The sequence below is a fragment of the Pleurodeles waltl genome, chromosome 5 (assembly GCF_031143425.1).
Source record: "Pleurodeles waltl isolate 20211129_DDA chromosome 5, aPleWal1.hap1.20221129, whole genome shotgun sequence".
NCBI lineage: Eukaryota > Metazoa > Chordata > Amphibia > Caudata > Salamandridae > Pleurodeles > Pleurodeles waltl.
In genome coordinates this window covers 110,672,625-110,688,043 of record NC_090444.1, presented here as the reverse complement: position 1 = coordinate 110,688,043, position 15,419 = coordinate 110,672,625, and the positions used below count along the sequence as shown (strand labels likewise).

The 15,419-nt window shown below is 47.3% G+C and overlaps 1 protein-coding gene across 1 annotated transcript in view; it reads left to right on the top strand.

The window, feature by feature from the left end:
* EPHX2 (epoxide hydrolase 2) overlaps positions 1–15,419 on the top strand; it is a 634,386-nt gene that overhangs the window by 77,313 nt on the left and 541,654 nt on the right. The gene's annotated exons all lie outside the window — the stretch shown is intronic.

Below are 15,419 nucleotides of genomic sequence, written 5' to 3'. Positions count from 1 at the left end.
CCCCAGGTAGCCCCAGGGGCAGGGTGCAGTGTATCCTAAAAGGTAGGACATGTACTGGTGTGTTTTACATGTCCTGATAGTGAAATACTGCCCAGTTCGTTTTTCACTATTGCAGGGCCTATCTCTCCACTAGGTAAACATGGGGATTGCCTTGAAATATCTCTTAAGCGTAATTTCCCATTGGGAGCAGATCCAGATCTGGAGTTTGGGGTCTCTGAATTCACAATTTAAAATACATCTTTTAGTGAAGGTGGTTTATAACTTTTGTAGTTTAAAATTGCACTTTTAGAAAGTGGGTGTTTTCTTGCTTAACCATGCTGTGCCTCTGCTTGGCTGTGGAATACATGTCTTGGTCAGGATGATAGTTGGGCTGGTTGTGAATTCACTCAAGACAGTCACACGAAGGGAGCTGAGGTGTGCCCTGCATATCCTGAAGGATGTACCTGTGCTAGAGTGGTGGGAGGAGCGGACACTTGCACCTCAATAGGGCTGTGCCTGTCCTTAATAATGCAGTCTCCAACCCCCCTAGAGTGTGTCTCGGACAAGGGCAGGAAAGGCAGAGTCTTGTGCACTACAAAGACTCACCTTTAAAGTTTGCCTACTTCAAAGGCAGAAATGAGTATAAGTATTGGACCCGAAACCCCAGACTTTTAGAACACTTCTGGATCAAGAGGAGACTCTGACAAGGAGAAGTGCTTACAAGCTCTTAGGATGAGTACTGCCCCTTGCTGTGTGTGCTTTGCAGGGTTGGCCTGCAGTTGCTGCTTCTGCTTTGGAGAGGACAAAGACTGGACTTTGCTGTGTATCCGGCTTACAAATTTTCTCTAAGGTCTTGGACTGAGCTTGCCTCCTGGTAGGAAGTCTCAGGGACATGAAGACTTCTCCTGCCAGCCCCTGGGTTCTCTTGCTGAGGTCCATGACTTGCCAAGAGGTGCCCACTACAGTTCCTGGAAATCTGGCATAAAACAGGACGAGACAGGCACATCTACTCCGGACGACTCCAGAACTGGTGCCGCTGCCCGTCTCCATGCCGGTGCCTGCACCCAAAGCTGTGGTGCCTGCTGAAGTGCGGTGACCGACACCGCAGGACGGATGGCACCACAGCGCCTCTGAAGCCCCACAACATCTTGAGTCCTGAGTGCTGTGCCACTGATGTCCGTGACGCTCGACTCCATCATGGTGCCTGTGGCCCCATGGTGTGACCGTGATCCTGAGAGGTTGCCCCATCGTGTCTTGACCTGCTGAAATAATCAACCCGCCGAACCATAAGAAACTGATGCCTTGTCACCAGCGCCGCCTCACCTTCCCTGCATAGCAGTAAGGAACCAACACCTCACCTCCTGTGTAGCAGTACGGAATCGACGCCGCACCAGCGACTCCTCACCTCCTCGACTCCTTGCCACCTTTTTGAGTCTGCCTCGTTTCTAAGGGACTGTACCTGGGGTCTGTGTGACTGTGACCGGTGCCACACTCCCTCACGAGTGACGTTAGACTTTTGGGAGCGACTCCATCGCGACACCGTGATAGCACCAGTTGAAACTAGAGTGTTTCTAAGCGCTTCATTGAGATTTAATCTTTCAATATTAATATCTTTGCATGTGTATGTTGGAGTTTTGTTGTTTTGGTCTTCTTTTTACTTAGATAAATATTAGCTATTTTTCCTAACTGGTGTGGTGTCCATTTGTAGTGTTTTCATTGTGTTACTGTGTATAGGTACAAATACATAACGCATTGCCTCTGAGATAAGGCTGACTGCTCATGCCATGCTACTAAGGGAGTGAGAAGAGGTTCCCTAAGGAGTGTGACTCCCTTACCTTGACTAGAGTGAGGGTCCCTTCTTGGGCACTGTGTAAACTGACTGCTAACTAGAGACTCAATTTCTAACATTGTGTTATGCAGTTTTGTAGAGCGCGCTATCACCCAGGAGTTGAAAGTATGGGTGAGGAGTTTGAATTGTGCTTGTTTGTGCATGGGGAACCAGTGGAGGTCCTTCTGGTGTGGTGTGGCGTGGGAGCAACTTTTTGTGAAATTGTTGTAGATTGATTTCCTTTTGACAGTCATGTAGATTGAGTTCCAGATGTTTGATGTATGAAAAGGAAATCTTTCTGAGCTCAAAATCCAGTTCAGTTTGACAGTATAAGGAGTTATGTCACTCAATATATAGAAGGGTGTCTGCTAATGTGCTATGGCAAAGCTGTTGCATCCATGAACGTTATAATTAGGAGTTATGTCTGTGGGCTTTTTTGAGTGGGCTATAATGCAAAAGTAGATAAACACTCACAAACACTGAAATAGATGGACATTCACATACTCTTTGTAGGTCATTTCTCACCTTTGTAACACCTACAAATTTGCTACTGCTGAAGGCAGGGTAGGTTTTCAAGGTGGAAGAGGAGGCCAAAGTGGAAAGGCATTTCTTTATTGTGAGAAATCTGCATACATAAATAGTTTATAAATTGAAGTTATACACAAAAAGTATAGTTCCTTGGAGTACTCTTTAGATTCTTTGTGAATCTATGAAAATGCATAAGTTAACTGGAAACATAGGAGTATTCCTGTGGAAACAGACATCTGCCTTTTTGAGAGAAGAATTTGTGAATCGGTCCCAAAGTTTAATATTCATATTCATATGTTATGCTGTGCTATGTAGATGCTCATAGCGTGCTAATCACCCGTGAAGGTATCTAGGAGCTTGTCGGTAGGCAGGCGGGAGATTACCCAGAGTTAATCTACGAGCCAGAGCCTCAGCTTCTTGTGGAATTTGAAGAGTGGCACAGAGGAAATGATGAGGTGGAGGGTAGTCGTTCCAAGCCTTTAGGGCGATGTGTGAGAAGGCGCAACTTCTCGCTTTCTGCTTGTGTATGCTGGGAATATTTGCCAGTGAGAGTCCGGCTGAGCTGAGATGCTTGAAGGGTTAGGGGAAGTGGATATGTGCGTTGATGTAAGCAGGGCTTTGTTGTGCAGAGACTTGTTGGTGTGTGTGAGGAGTTTGAAATAAATGCATTTGCGTATAGGGATGGCAAATGCAAAAACAACAAGGTGATGGATGGAATGCTTGAATTAATTTCAATCACTAGCAATCGCTCTGGCCGCATCCCAATCAATAGTTTGCCCAGAGGTGGGTCACAGGCTCATTGTGCCACTGGAACCAGGCTATACCTGGCTGAAGAGCTCTAACCAGGGTTAAACCAGCCCTAGTTTGCTTGTGTTCTGGTTTCTCAAATACCTGGCCTGGCAGTTGAGGCCGGGTTGTTTCCATGAGGAGCAGGGTCCAGAGTGATTTGATATATGGCTGGGACCAAACTAACGAGGCATGGTGGGCAAAAAAACAATGGATTGGGATGCAGCCCTGAGCAATTGTCAGTAGTGAGGTAATACCAGTATTCCATCCATCACATTGTTGTTTTTGCATTTGCATATGGTGAGCCAGCAGAGGGCCTTGAGGTGTAGAGTAGTGCGTCAAGAGGTTGTGGGAGAGCATTGCTGCGGCATTCTGGATGGTTTGTAGTCTTTTCAGGAGCTGTTTGTTGATTTCGGCATAGAGTGCATTGCCGTAGTCCAGTCTGCTTGTTATGAGGACTTGTGTAACTGCTTTCCTGGTGTTTTCCAGTAGCCACCTGATGATTTTTCACATCATGTTCAGCAGGTGGAGGTAACTGCATTGACTTGTGGCGTCATGTCAAATTTTTCATCAAGGATGATTCCTAGGGTTCTGGCATGGGCGATTGGGGTTGGGATGGGTCAGCAATTCACCACTCACCAGGTGAAGTCCCACGGTTTTGCTTCCGAAGAGCACTACTTCAGTTTTGTCCATGTTGAGCTTGAGCCAGTTGGACCTTATCCACATGGCTACTGCGGTCATGCAGGTGTTGAAGTTGGTCTTGGTCAGAGAAGTCTTGTCTGAAAGGGAGAGTACGAGTTGGGTGTTGTCTGTGTTGGAGAGAATGTTGATGCTGTGCGATATGATGATGAGGTCCAGTGGTGTCATGTATATCAAGTCTTGGGGTACTCCACAGATTAGATTTCTGGCTTCCGATATGTAGGGTGTCTTGCTGACTTTCTGTAGTTCTTCATGTGAGGAAGGAGCAGATCCATTTGAGGACGGAGCCTTGTATGTCAGACCTGTGGAGTCTTTTGCTCATGGTGGAGTGGGAGACTGTCAGAAGTGGCTGAAAGGTCAAGCAGGATGAGTGCCGCTTTGTTTCCTCAGTCGAGGTGCATCCTGATGTAATCTGCGACTGTAATTAGTGCGGTGTTGTGGTTTAATCCAAATCGGCATTGCGGGGTGTGCAGAAGTTGGTGTTGGTCGAGGTGGTTGGTGAGTTGTCTGTTTATGGCTTTCTCCATGATCATTGCCGAAGAAGGTAACAGGGAGTTTGGTCAGTACTTTGCGAGTGGATTCTGCCAAAGGGTCTTAGCAGAGTGTTTATCAAGGCATGTTTATAGGCATCGGGGAAGATGTTGGGGGAGATGAAGATGTTTATGATGTGGGTTAGTGTTCCACTGATTGTGTAGGTGATCATGTTGTAGATGTGGTGATGGTATGTGCCGTAAGTAATCCAGAGTGGATGGTTTTCATGATGCTTGTTATTTCTCTTGTGGTGATGGTTTGGAGGGTTGGTAGGCTAGAGGGGAGGCTGCAAGGGTTCTGTTGATGGTCAAAGCTGTTGTAAATGGTTCAAATTTTGTTGAAGAAGTAGTTTTATAGTCTGTCACAGAGGTCCTGCAAGAGAGGGTGATGTTTGAGGAGGAGGAGGGTGAGTAGAAGTCTTTGATAAAATCTCCTTGTTGCTGTTTGCGCTGGTTTTTCTGCATTCAGCTAAGGCTTTCTTTGTGGTTTCCCTGCTCTGCCAGTGGTTTAGTTATTGGGAGGCTCCAGAAGGTATCCTTGTCGATCTCTTTTCAGTAGGTTCTCCATTTCCTCTCTAAATGTTTGAGGTGTCGTTTGGTTCCCTGGAGTTCTTCTTAGTACCAGTTTGGGCTGCTTCCTACCTCTCTTGTGTTGGCTGTGTTTGATGGGTGCTGGGGAGCTGGCATAGTAGGGTAACTAATTGTTGAGTTAGTCTGTGTGGTGTTTATTTCTTTGGTGGGGATGGGTCTAATCTTGCATAGGGTGTGGGCCCAGCCTGCTTCCTTGCTGTTGTTCAGTCTGATGATAAGCAGCAGAAATGTCAAGTGATGTCAATATTTAAACATCTTAGGGTACACAGCATCTGAGATATATTAGCTAAATGTCCCTTATCTATCCACATGTTCCATTTGAGGTCATGCAAGTCAAAACATAAAATCAGCTACTTTTCCAGCTAGTAAATGAGAGCCACAGGAACCAATCACTCCGAACTCCCTATAGGCTTGTTGATACCCAACTTGAACAATATCTCAAACACTTCTTGCAAAACCAAAAGCACCTTGCGTACAACTTGCAGCATGCCCTGTTTTAGAATGATCTTATGTTGGAAAACTTTCAGCCTGGCCAGATGCTTGCTGAATTCCCCAGGAAGCGTTTCTGATCATTTCATAGCTGGCAAATTGCATTCACTGATTTGTTTGCTAACAACGTGGCTGTAGAAATAACGTGTTTGGGTGATTGAGGTCAAGAACAATATTCAGTTATCTTTACTCCTACTTCCCTATTATTTTTGACCCTTCCTTTGCTTCACGTACCGCTTAATTTGCCACATTCTCGTCAAACTCAAGCACGGCATAAAATTTCCCTTTTACTTTGATTTCTCTTCTTTAGCCATATGCAGTCCTAATTTTGGATCCCTCAGTACCACTTGTTGGTACTTGTGGAACACTTGTTCCCCTATGAAGATGAAGGGGGGCCTGGAATCTGAGATGACTAACATTCTGACCACATATGCAGATGTTGCAACCTTCTGACCATTTATGCAGATGTTAAAATATGGAAGTCCCTACCACTGTGACTACTTTCCTTTCCTTGGAGCCTGCCCTTTTAACACACCCCTTGATAATGGCCAGCACAAAGTTACTCTGCTCCTCCTCTTCTTTTTCAGGTTTGGATACTGTATTATTACTCACCTTAACTGCAGTATTGGATTTACAGGGCTTTTTTGGACTTAAAAATTGACTTCTAGTTTCCCATGTGCAATTCATTCCCACACCTGAAAAACATTGTCGCTTAAGCCCTCTATTCTTTTGTAGAGTCTTGACGATTCAGTGCTGTATGTATGCAAATGACTTTGGTTAGTTACTTGTGTCTTAATTTCTTTACACAACATCGTGTCAGGAGTTGGCCATTTCCTTCATATACATCTCAGAATGTTCTATCCTTCTTGCAATATTCAAAGTTGTCTCCGCCCTCTGTTGATAAGCGTTTATCTTAACTCATTTGTTGTTCTTTTTTAGTTAATTGATCCCATAACCTCAACCTTTAAAGTCACAATCATTACATGTGGCTGCCAAAGTTTTCAAAGATGCTACAAAATCATCCACAGGCAGGGTCGGACTGGGAACTAAAAGCAGCTCTGGTAAACATGGTCATACCAACCCCAGCACTGCAGAGAGTGGCCATATGAAGGGAGAGCGCCCGACCACTACATGAAGTTGTTTAGGGGCCCTCCTCTCATCATTTTGTAAGTGGCGAAAATAGTGCATTTTGCAACACATTTTTCACAATATACTACCATGTCTTTGCATCTTCTTTCCCCTTCTCACTACTCCTTTCTTCCATCTCCTCATTCTTTATCCCGATCTCTCACCTTCTGTTGTCCAATCATAAGACATCTTCAGTTCCCGAACGCTTCTATCACTTTTTCTTCCCCTCTTTTTCTTACTTTGGTCTCCCTTTCCGTGTGTTGTCTCTCCCACAATTCCTGTGTCTTGCTCCCTTCACTATTTCCCCTTAATTTCCTGTCCTGTATAATCTTCTCTCTAGCTTTGTTCATTTCTCATCCTTTCCCCTCTTCCTCCCTCTCTGCCCCTTTTTCCAGCTACTTTCTCTACCTTACTTTCTCCATTCTGCTCCCTCTTATTACCACCTTCTAAGCTTACCTCCTCTTTGCCTCCCATCTTCTTTCTACTATTGTTTATTTTCTTTCCTTACTTCTTCTCCCCATCCTTTACTCTTAAGGACACGCACAAATGACGCAAGAGATACTGGGGGTCATTTTGATCCTGGCGGACGGCGGTAAGGTGGCGGGAACACCGCCAACAGGCTGGCGGTGTCCCGCCAGCTATTATGACCGTGGCGCAAAAGCCACGGCCATACCGCCGGCCCCTCCACTTTACCGCCAGGTCTCCGCCTGGCGGTCATGATCCCCAGGGCAGCGGTGCAAGCACCGCTGCCCTGGGGATTATGAGTCCCCGACCGCCAGCCTGTCCGTGGCATTAAACACTGCCATGGAAAGGCTGGCAGTGAGGGGACTTGGGGTGCCCCTGGGGGCCCCTGCACTGCCCATGCACTTGGCATGGGCAGTGCAGGGGCCCCCAGGCATAGCCCTGTCGCACATTTCAATGCGCGACGGGTGCTACTGCACCCGCTGCACATCAGCATTGCCGCCGGCTCTATTACGAGCCGGCAGCAATGTTGATGTGACATTTCCGCTGGTTCAGTGGACGGTAACACTGTTACCGTCCGCTGGCCCAGAGGAAATGTCATAATAGGGAGGCTGGAATACCGCCGGCAATGGCGGTATTCTGTCTCCCGCGGCCTCGGCGGTCTTCTAGGAAGACCGCCGAGGTCGTAATGACCCCCACTGTCTCAATGATGGGTACTTGAGTCAGGAAGTGGAACGCAAGATCTATGTAGAGTTTGACAAATACTGAGCTGGCTGCAGATAAGAAAAGTGGATTCCATAAGACAGCACCTTGATACCACCCCCGGGTGATTTGCAAGACTTTATAAATCCTGATTGATTAATTGAGAGGGTAGGCAAAAGGGTAGAAAGGCAGGGGTACCTCTGGAGGCTAGATATGAACAGAGCCAAAACAGTGGCCATCTTGGGAAGTTAATGCCGTAGCTGATGCTCTGCCAGACAAGAAGCGGTCCACTCGCCTAAAGCTGCCCTGAAAAGTCTTTGAATCATCAATGTTTTTCTTAGCTTATTTTGGAATGTTGTGCCACACCACACCACATGCCCGGTCCCAGTCACATCAGAGTACTTCATAGCCTGACACTGTAAAATGTCAATGCTGATGGTTTTGGTTGAAAGGTTCTGGACGCCCGAGGATTTGTGCTGGTGCAGACTATGCAAACAGAAACATGAGTTCAGGTATTATCTGAACGTGAGGGTTCTGTCACATTCAGAGAGCAGTTTGTTATTCCCCTTGTCTGTGTGCTCTGTTTCCTCTTAGAGCCAACTAAACCAAATAAGAAATACATTCAGATCTTCAGTTTAAAAAAAAACCTCAAACATTTCAAATGAGGCTTATTTAGACGAATTGTGAATTAAAATTATTAGGCTGTGTGTTTTTATTTTTTAATTGCTTTGTTAACTTTTCGGCAAAAACATAACATTTTTGACCACCTAATAAGGCCCTCAGTGTGTTGGTGGCTGGTGAGCTGAGTGCTGCAGCCTGTTTCTGACACTCTTGTGCTGCATTTTGAGTTGTAAAAATCTTCATCCCCAGTTCAGTGTAAGGCCGCTGTAAAATGCTTGTCTAGTTCCTGTTAACGTTTGGCCTCGGAGATCTCAGGTTCCTGGCTGTCTCTTAATGGGGTGATGGGGAGGGCTGGGAAATCCAGCAGACAGTGCAGTCAGCTTGGATGTTTTTTCTACATGTAGAGGAGAGCGAGTGGACCTAAAGTGACAGGAGGTGACTTGTTTGTGTGTGTCAAGGCAGGGTATGCCATCTCTTGCCCAGTATGTCAGACAACAGGGCCCAGGAAACACACATGATTTTCCAGTCTACTTAAAAGCATACTTTGCTAACTTAGAGAGCGGCATCTGGTGGCTGTCCAATGAGGCAAACATGCACATCTGTCCATTTCAAACTTGTTTTTTTAATGAAAAATCAGAAAGGGGTGTCAGTTTATCTCCATGTGTGTGACTTGACAGCTCTACAAATGTTGTTTCCTGCGGGACGGCTTTTAGTGAAGTTGAAAGTTCAAGGTCTCGTATTGAAACTAGTAGGCAGTGCCAGGCACGAATCCCTGCCCTCAGACTTCTCATTCCCTGGGCACTGTGCCAGCTCGCTGTAAAGCCTGCTGTCAGTCACAGGCAGCTGGGTTAGGTTGCAGTGGGGCTTGTTAATCATTATGAAGTAATCGTGAAGTAATCATAGGCCATACTCCATGAAGTGTAAAAGGCCATTTATTAGGACAGAGTTGCAAACAGCTAATCCACATCAACAGTATCATCCCACACACTGTCTTCCTTCACCTGTGCTTCCCCCCCATCTGACTCTCCAGTCCCCCCAGCTACCGTCATAAAAATCCCAAAGTATGTTTTACTGCCCCCCCACATGCTGCAACACATCAACTCAGTGATACACTCCTGTTAGAAATGGGGTATCTGGTTGGCTAGGGTATGCACCTCAGCTAGGCAGAACTTACCCACTCTAGTCAGGGCAAGGGAGTTACACGCCCAAGATAACCCCTGCTCACCCCCTTGGTAGCTTGGCACGAGCAGTCAGGCTTAACCTGGAGGCAATGTGTAAAGCGTTTGCACAACACACACAACACATGTGACACAATATCCCCACCACAAAGGAAACACAACACCAGATTATATGAAAATATACTGTATTGTACACAAGGCAATTACCAGACCAAACATCACATATCAGTACTATCCTGCTACCTTAGCAGTTTTCAGAACGTTACACATTAGTTACTCTGCAACCTAGCAGTAGTCGCACACAGGTTACTCAGTATTCTGCAACATAAGCAGTAGTCAGGAAAACATGTTATTACATCACAGCACTTGTCATAAGAATATCATAAAATGCCCATAGTAGGAACATTAGAAAACATATGGCAAGTTAGAAAAACATATTAGCAAACATGTCCATAAAAGGAACATTTGCATACACATCTGTAAAAACATCAAACGCAGGTAGGTAATATATGAATCAAACAAAAGTCTGTAGAAAGAACTTTGGATTACAACTATATTGGTCCTTTAAACAGTACCTGGTTGGATGAAGGCACCTCCAGTGCCTAGAAGGCGAACAATGGGGCCCCCGGCGCTCCTATGCACAAAACGGGGGCCTCCCTTATACTTTGGGGTCAGAGGAGGGCGACATGCACCTCCTCTCTTTTATAGACAGGCCCCTCCGGGGACCGTGATTACTGGGGGCCCCCCAGGACCCCCCAGGGCCTCAACCGGCCCTCACGAGGGGGGCCAAAGCCAGCAAAAACAATTTAGGGCAAGAGGGGGGCACTGCGCACCCCCTCCGGTTTAATGACAGGCCCCTCCGGGACCTGCGATCTCTGGGGGGCCTCCACTGGCCCTTCCACCAAGGGGGGGACCCACAATAATACCTGTGTTACCTAACAGCAGAAAAGGAGCATCCTGCTCCTAACGCAGAGGCCAGGGGGAAGGGAGCACTCCCCGCTCCTTCCCCTGGTCCTGCTGTGAAGCCACAAGAAGATCGGACCCCTCCTGGGGCCCGAGCAGACACTCGCCTGCACCCGATGCGGTGCGCGAGTGTTCTTCCAGCTTCCCGGGCCGCTGTGGTGATCTTATTTAAAGGGGCACAATGCAGCCAGGAGCCTACGAGCTCCCAAGGCTCCATAAGCGCGCTGCAATCAGCGCTATGGCAGCCGCAACCACGGAGAAGCACCCCTCATGAAGAAATGGATGCAGGGGCCACAGCACCCTGCCCCTGGGGATCAGAATCTTAAGACAAGGTCCTCAGGTGGAGGGCCCAGCTACAGGCCTGCACAAGGGAAAGACAGCAAGTGGCAAGTCCTTCCCAGTGACCAGGCAGGTCACAGGTCAGCACAGCAGCAGCAGTCCATGGCGGTTCCTGGTGAGTCCTTTCAGCCTTTGGTGTCCAGTTCCAAGATGATTCCAAAATTGTGGGGAAAATTCTCCTGTACTTATAGTCAGTTCTTACAGTGTTTTATAATGGTAGGGAGAGGAGGTTCCAGCCAGTTACAACTGGTTCTGGGAGTGCCCCCTCTCTCCTTTCAGCACAGGCTCCAAACATCAGTGGGGGGTTAACAACCCTATTGTGTGAGGCCAGGACACAGTCTTTACAAATGCAGGTGTGCCCCGCCTCTCCCTTCTCTCAGCCCAGGAAGACTATTCAGTATGCAGATGCACCTCTGTGACACCTCCACCCTTCCTGTGTACAGGCTGTCTGAAAAGTATGCACAAAGCCCCAACTGTCACTCTGCCCAGACGTGGATTGGAGTCAAGCTGCAAAACACCAGAGTCATAAGCACAGATAAATGCGCACTTTCTAGAAGTGGCATTTCTGTGATAGTAATAAAAAATACACCCACACCAGTAAGCAGCATTTATTATCACCATCACAACCATACCAAACATGCCTACGCTACCCCTCATAAATCAGACAATACCCCTTACACATAAGGCTGGGCATTTCTAATGCAATCCTATGAGAAGGCAGCACTCACAGCAGTGAGACACCAAGTTAGGCTGTTTGTCACTACTAGGAGAGGCCATGCAATATGGCACATGTCCTGCCTTTCTACATACATGGCACCCTGCCCATAGGGCTAGCTAGGGCGTACCTTAGTGGTGACTTACATGTAGTAAAAGGGGAGTTCTGGGCCTGGCAAGTAAGTTTAGATGCCAGGTCCCTGTGGCAGAAAACTGCGCACACAGGCGCTGCACTAGCAGGCCTGAGACAGGTTTTGAAAGTCTACTTTGCATCAGTCTAATGCTGCATCACCAAGGTTTGACTGAACGGGAGGCACGCAGAGGCATATGTCTTCTCGTCTTGTTCCTGTGAAGTCTCAATTTTATGTGCTGTCTCCACTCAAGTTGAAGCTATCCTACTGCCCTGTGGAGTTCAAGTGTTGTAGCTGTCATATTCCGGTGTTGCCACCCTCCCTGTGTTTTAGGGTTGGGTACTGTGGACCTGCTGATGAATTCAGAAGGAGCTGGTGGAAATAACGCTCGACCCCCCCCACCCAACTGCAGTTGCGAGTGAGACAGAGCGAGCGAGACGGAGCTGACGCGCTAACAAGGGTGCCGCTGTGGACGCGGACGAGGGCATCCGCTGCCGTTGCGGCCATTGCTGTTGCCGTGTAGGCTACTGAGAGAGGCAGGTTGAGCGCAGCTGTGTCAGTCACAACAGCGGAGTGAGTGTACCAGGGCCACACGGAAGCGGCCCAGCCAGGTCTGGGTGCAGCTTGTGGGCCCTGTGTGCCCCGCTTACCCACCGCACCTCCCAACTGCACCTCGCTACTCACCTACCTCCTCACTTAAGAAACTTACGAACATTCAGCCCTTGGACACTCAGCCCACTGCTGTACGTCGTCGCGTGTACAACTTCACCTACTATTACCTAAGCAGAAGGTGTAGTGCTCAGGGCCTACCAGGGCCCACCATTCTCTACAGGTCGCAGTGAGCGCAGCAGTTTTTGTAAACTGCTGCAGAGAGAGTGCACCGGGGTTACACGGAGGCGGCCCGCTAGGTTGGGTGCGGCTTGTGAATCCCCCGGGTGCCCCGCTCACCTGCCGCTGTAAGCCACTGTAATGCTGCAATCCTAAACATCAGGAAAAAGCAAATTGCGCTTCTCTTTCAACAATCCAGGCCAAGAGATAGCCACCATGAGATCAGGGCAACTCAGGACTCTAGCAGAGGGCAAAGTCAAACCTTTAAAACCCCAAAGGAGGGCGCAAGGGAAGGGAAAGTGCTCAGCAAAGCACTCAGCGCCATGTCCGCAAAGTAGCAGACAGGATCAGCTGGTAACGCCCCTCACTCCTTTTCAGCTCTACTTCAAACAAACAGGACTCACTAACAAGGCGGACTTTTTGAAAGATCCAGCGGCGGCTTTCTTCTCAAATCCCGACACTGATGTGGGCCTTCCAACCCCACTGATTCCACAACCTCTGATCACGGGGCAGCTGGGGCTCGAGCTGCTAACAAACCCGACACAACAATTAGGGTTAGTCCTCCCCTGTCAGGAAACATCAAAGGACCAAGCTCCTGTAGAGGTTAGTGATCCCCTGCTCCAAGGGCAACAAATCAACTTCAGTTACTTAAGTAGCCCAATAGCACACAAACATTTGCAAGCAGGTAGAATCGTGACCATGGCTCAGGTACATGCCCAGGAGCGGGAAACTTCTCCAGGTGCTCATCTACAGGTTTTAACGGGCAACCCAAGTAACTCCGAGCTTCCAATCTCTACGGGTAATGCGACAGAGGTACATAATGACACTGGGTATGTGAAAACCCACCAACAATCGACCCCAATCCCGTGGTCAAATTTCAACACCCAGGGGAACAATGAGAGACTGGACATTGGTTCCGAAGTAATTACAGGGTTGGAAGATTCCTGGTTACAGTCGCTCTCTATAACAAATAACAAAGACCTGGGAGAAACGCTGGACTTAAAAACTTTTGATCTAATGAATCCTAAGGGCCAGCAGTCAAGCTATCCACTGGTGGTTGGAAGCATTAAAAACAGTATTACTACGCACCAACAAGAAAGAACTTTTAACTCGATTACTGAAATTTCTAGCGAGATGTCCAAAACACAATCACTTGAGGAATTAATGGTAAAAAACAACTCAACTGCTTCACCTTCCAATAATATCCCCTCAGAATCCATTAACAGGGAAATCCTATTAAAAAATCCCGCTCACGCAGGCCACCCTACTTGTGAAATGGGAGATCTAACGCGACTACACACCTCATTGCTGAATGCTCTACATACTTCAACAGCGGTTCTTAACATGCAATCAGATAAATTAGACTTGCAAATGGATCTAATGAAGGTAATGGCCACATGCATAGCTGGCATCAATCACTGGCCATTCGTCCAACTGAACAAAACTGCAACCAACAGCATTTTCCTTATAATTGTGGCCCAATATTAGATAAACTCTGTACGTTACCACAAGTCTTAGTAGAGATTCTGCAGGAAGTTAAAGCAAGGAAAGCCAATGAGGCCATCTCCAGGAACCAAGATACATCTCAAAAGACACCAGTCTTTGGGGTAAGCAGCCCAGCAAAAAGTGCATTAACCCAGTGGTCACAGACGGATCAGATAGATCTTCACAGTCGGAACAAACAGCATCTACCAATTTGGAGAGTATAATTGAACAGCCAGCTCCAGCACTGAAACCCTTAACAAAGAGACAAAAAAGCGAGCAAGAAAGGCAAGGAAACAAACATGTGCCAAACCTATTAATGACAATCTATATCCCATATTTTCAACTTCTTCCGCAACCACAAAATCGAGCTTTAGGTACCGCAAGCAGCATGCAAATCTCAAATAGCTTCAAAGCCATAAGGAAGGGGGTAGTCACCAGTCCAGAACAACAATTCACTGGAGAACATCTACCTACTGACTCGCCAATGTCGCTCAAATATAACATGCCACACCCAACATCCCAAGACCAATTGAACGGGCACGCATTGGCCACGAGGTTGGGAGCTCCTTGTCAGGGAGACCTAAGGGCAGGAAATTGCATCTACAAGGATAAATCTGAGATCCCTTTAGATGCCCAATTACCAGTGAAGATTCCACCAGAACCACCCTCCTTTGCAGCTGTCGTACAAGCCACTTCCTCACTATCTACAATAACCCTTCCGGACAAGACCCAGGGCATCTTGTCGAGTCTCAAAACATCTTCCAGGCAAAGATCGTCCGCCCAGGTCAATGCGGGGCAGGTTATAGTAATCCCCGCAGGCACAAAGAACAATAAATTCACTCCTTTAGCAGACGACTCGCAGTCCAGATTCAATCCGCACACCAGAGAAACACACCTGTCACCAACCCTAAATCTCAAATATCTTTCTAGGGAGGTCGCAACTACTCATCATGATGGACGAATAAAGACAAAAGTAACGATTCAAAATACTCAAATAGCCGCAACAGACCTTGAAAACAAAGCCTTTTTAAGCAAACAATCATGCACGCTCAAAAGGGCCCCAAGTAGAAACAAGTCAGAAGATGGTCAACGGAACAGGCCTATGCCACACAGAATTATAGAACATTCCCAATCTAGTCATGTTATTGAAAATGATAGGGAATCAAGGCAGGTCATTCTACCCCCAGATTATGACTCACGCGGCCAACAAGATAGCCTGAACAGGGGCAACATTCTGAGGCTTTTGTCAGAGCTTCCTTCAACTAAGAAAATTATGTCCCCAGATTTAATATCACTGAAATTCCTCTCCAACAGCACTCAGAATGACCGGGAACAAACTCTGACTATGTGGAGAACAAGCAAAATCGCTGCTTTAATTATGGCAGTTAAGCAACAGTTTGAAAACTGGGGCATACGGCTATCACAACCAACCAACCCA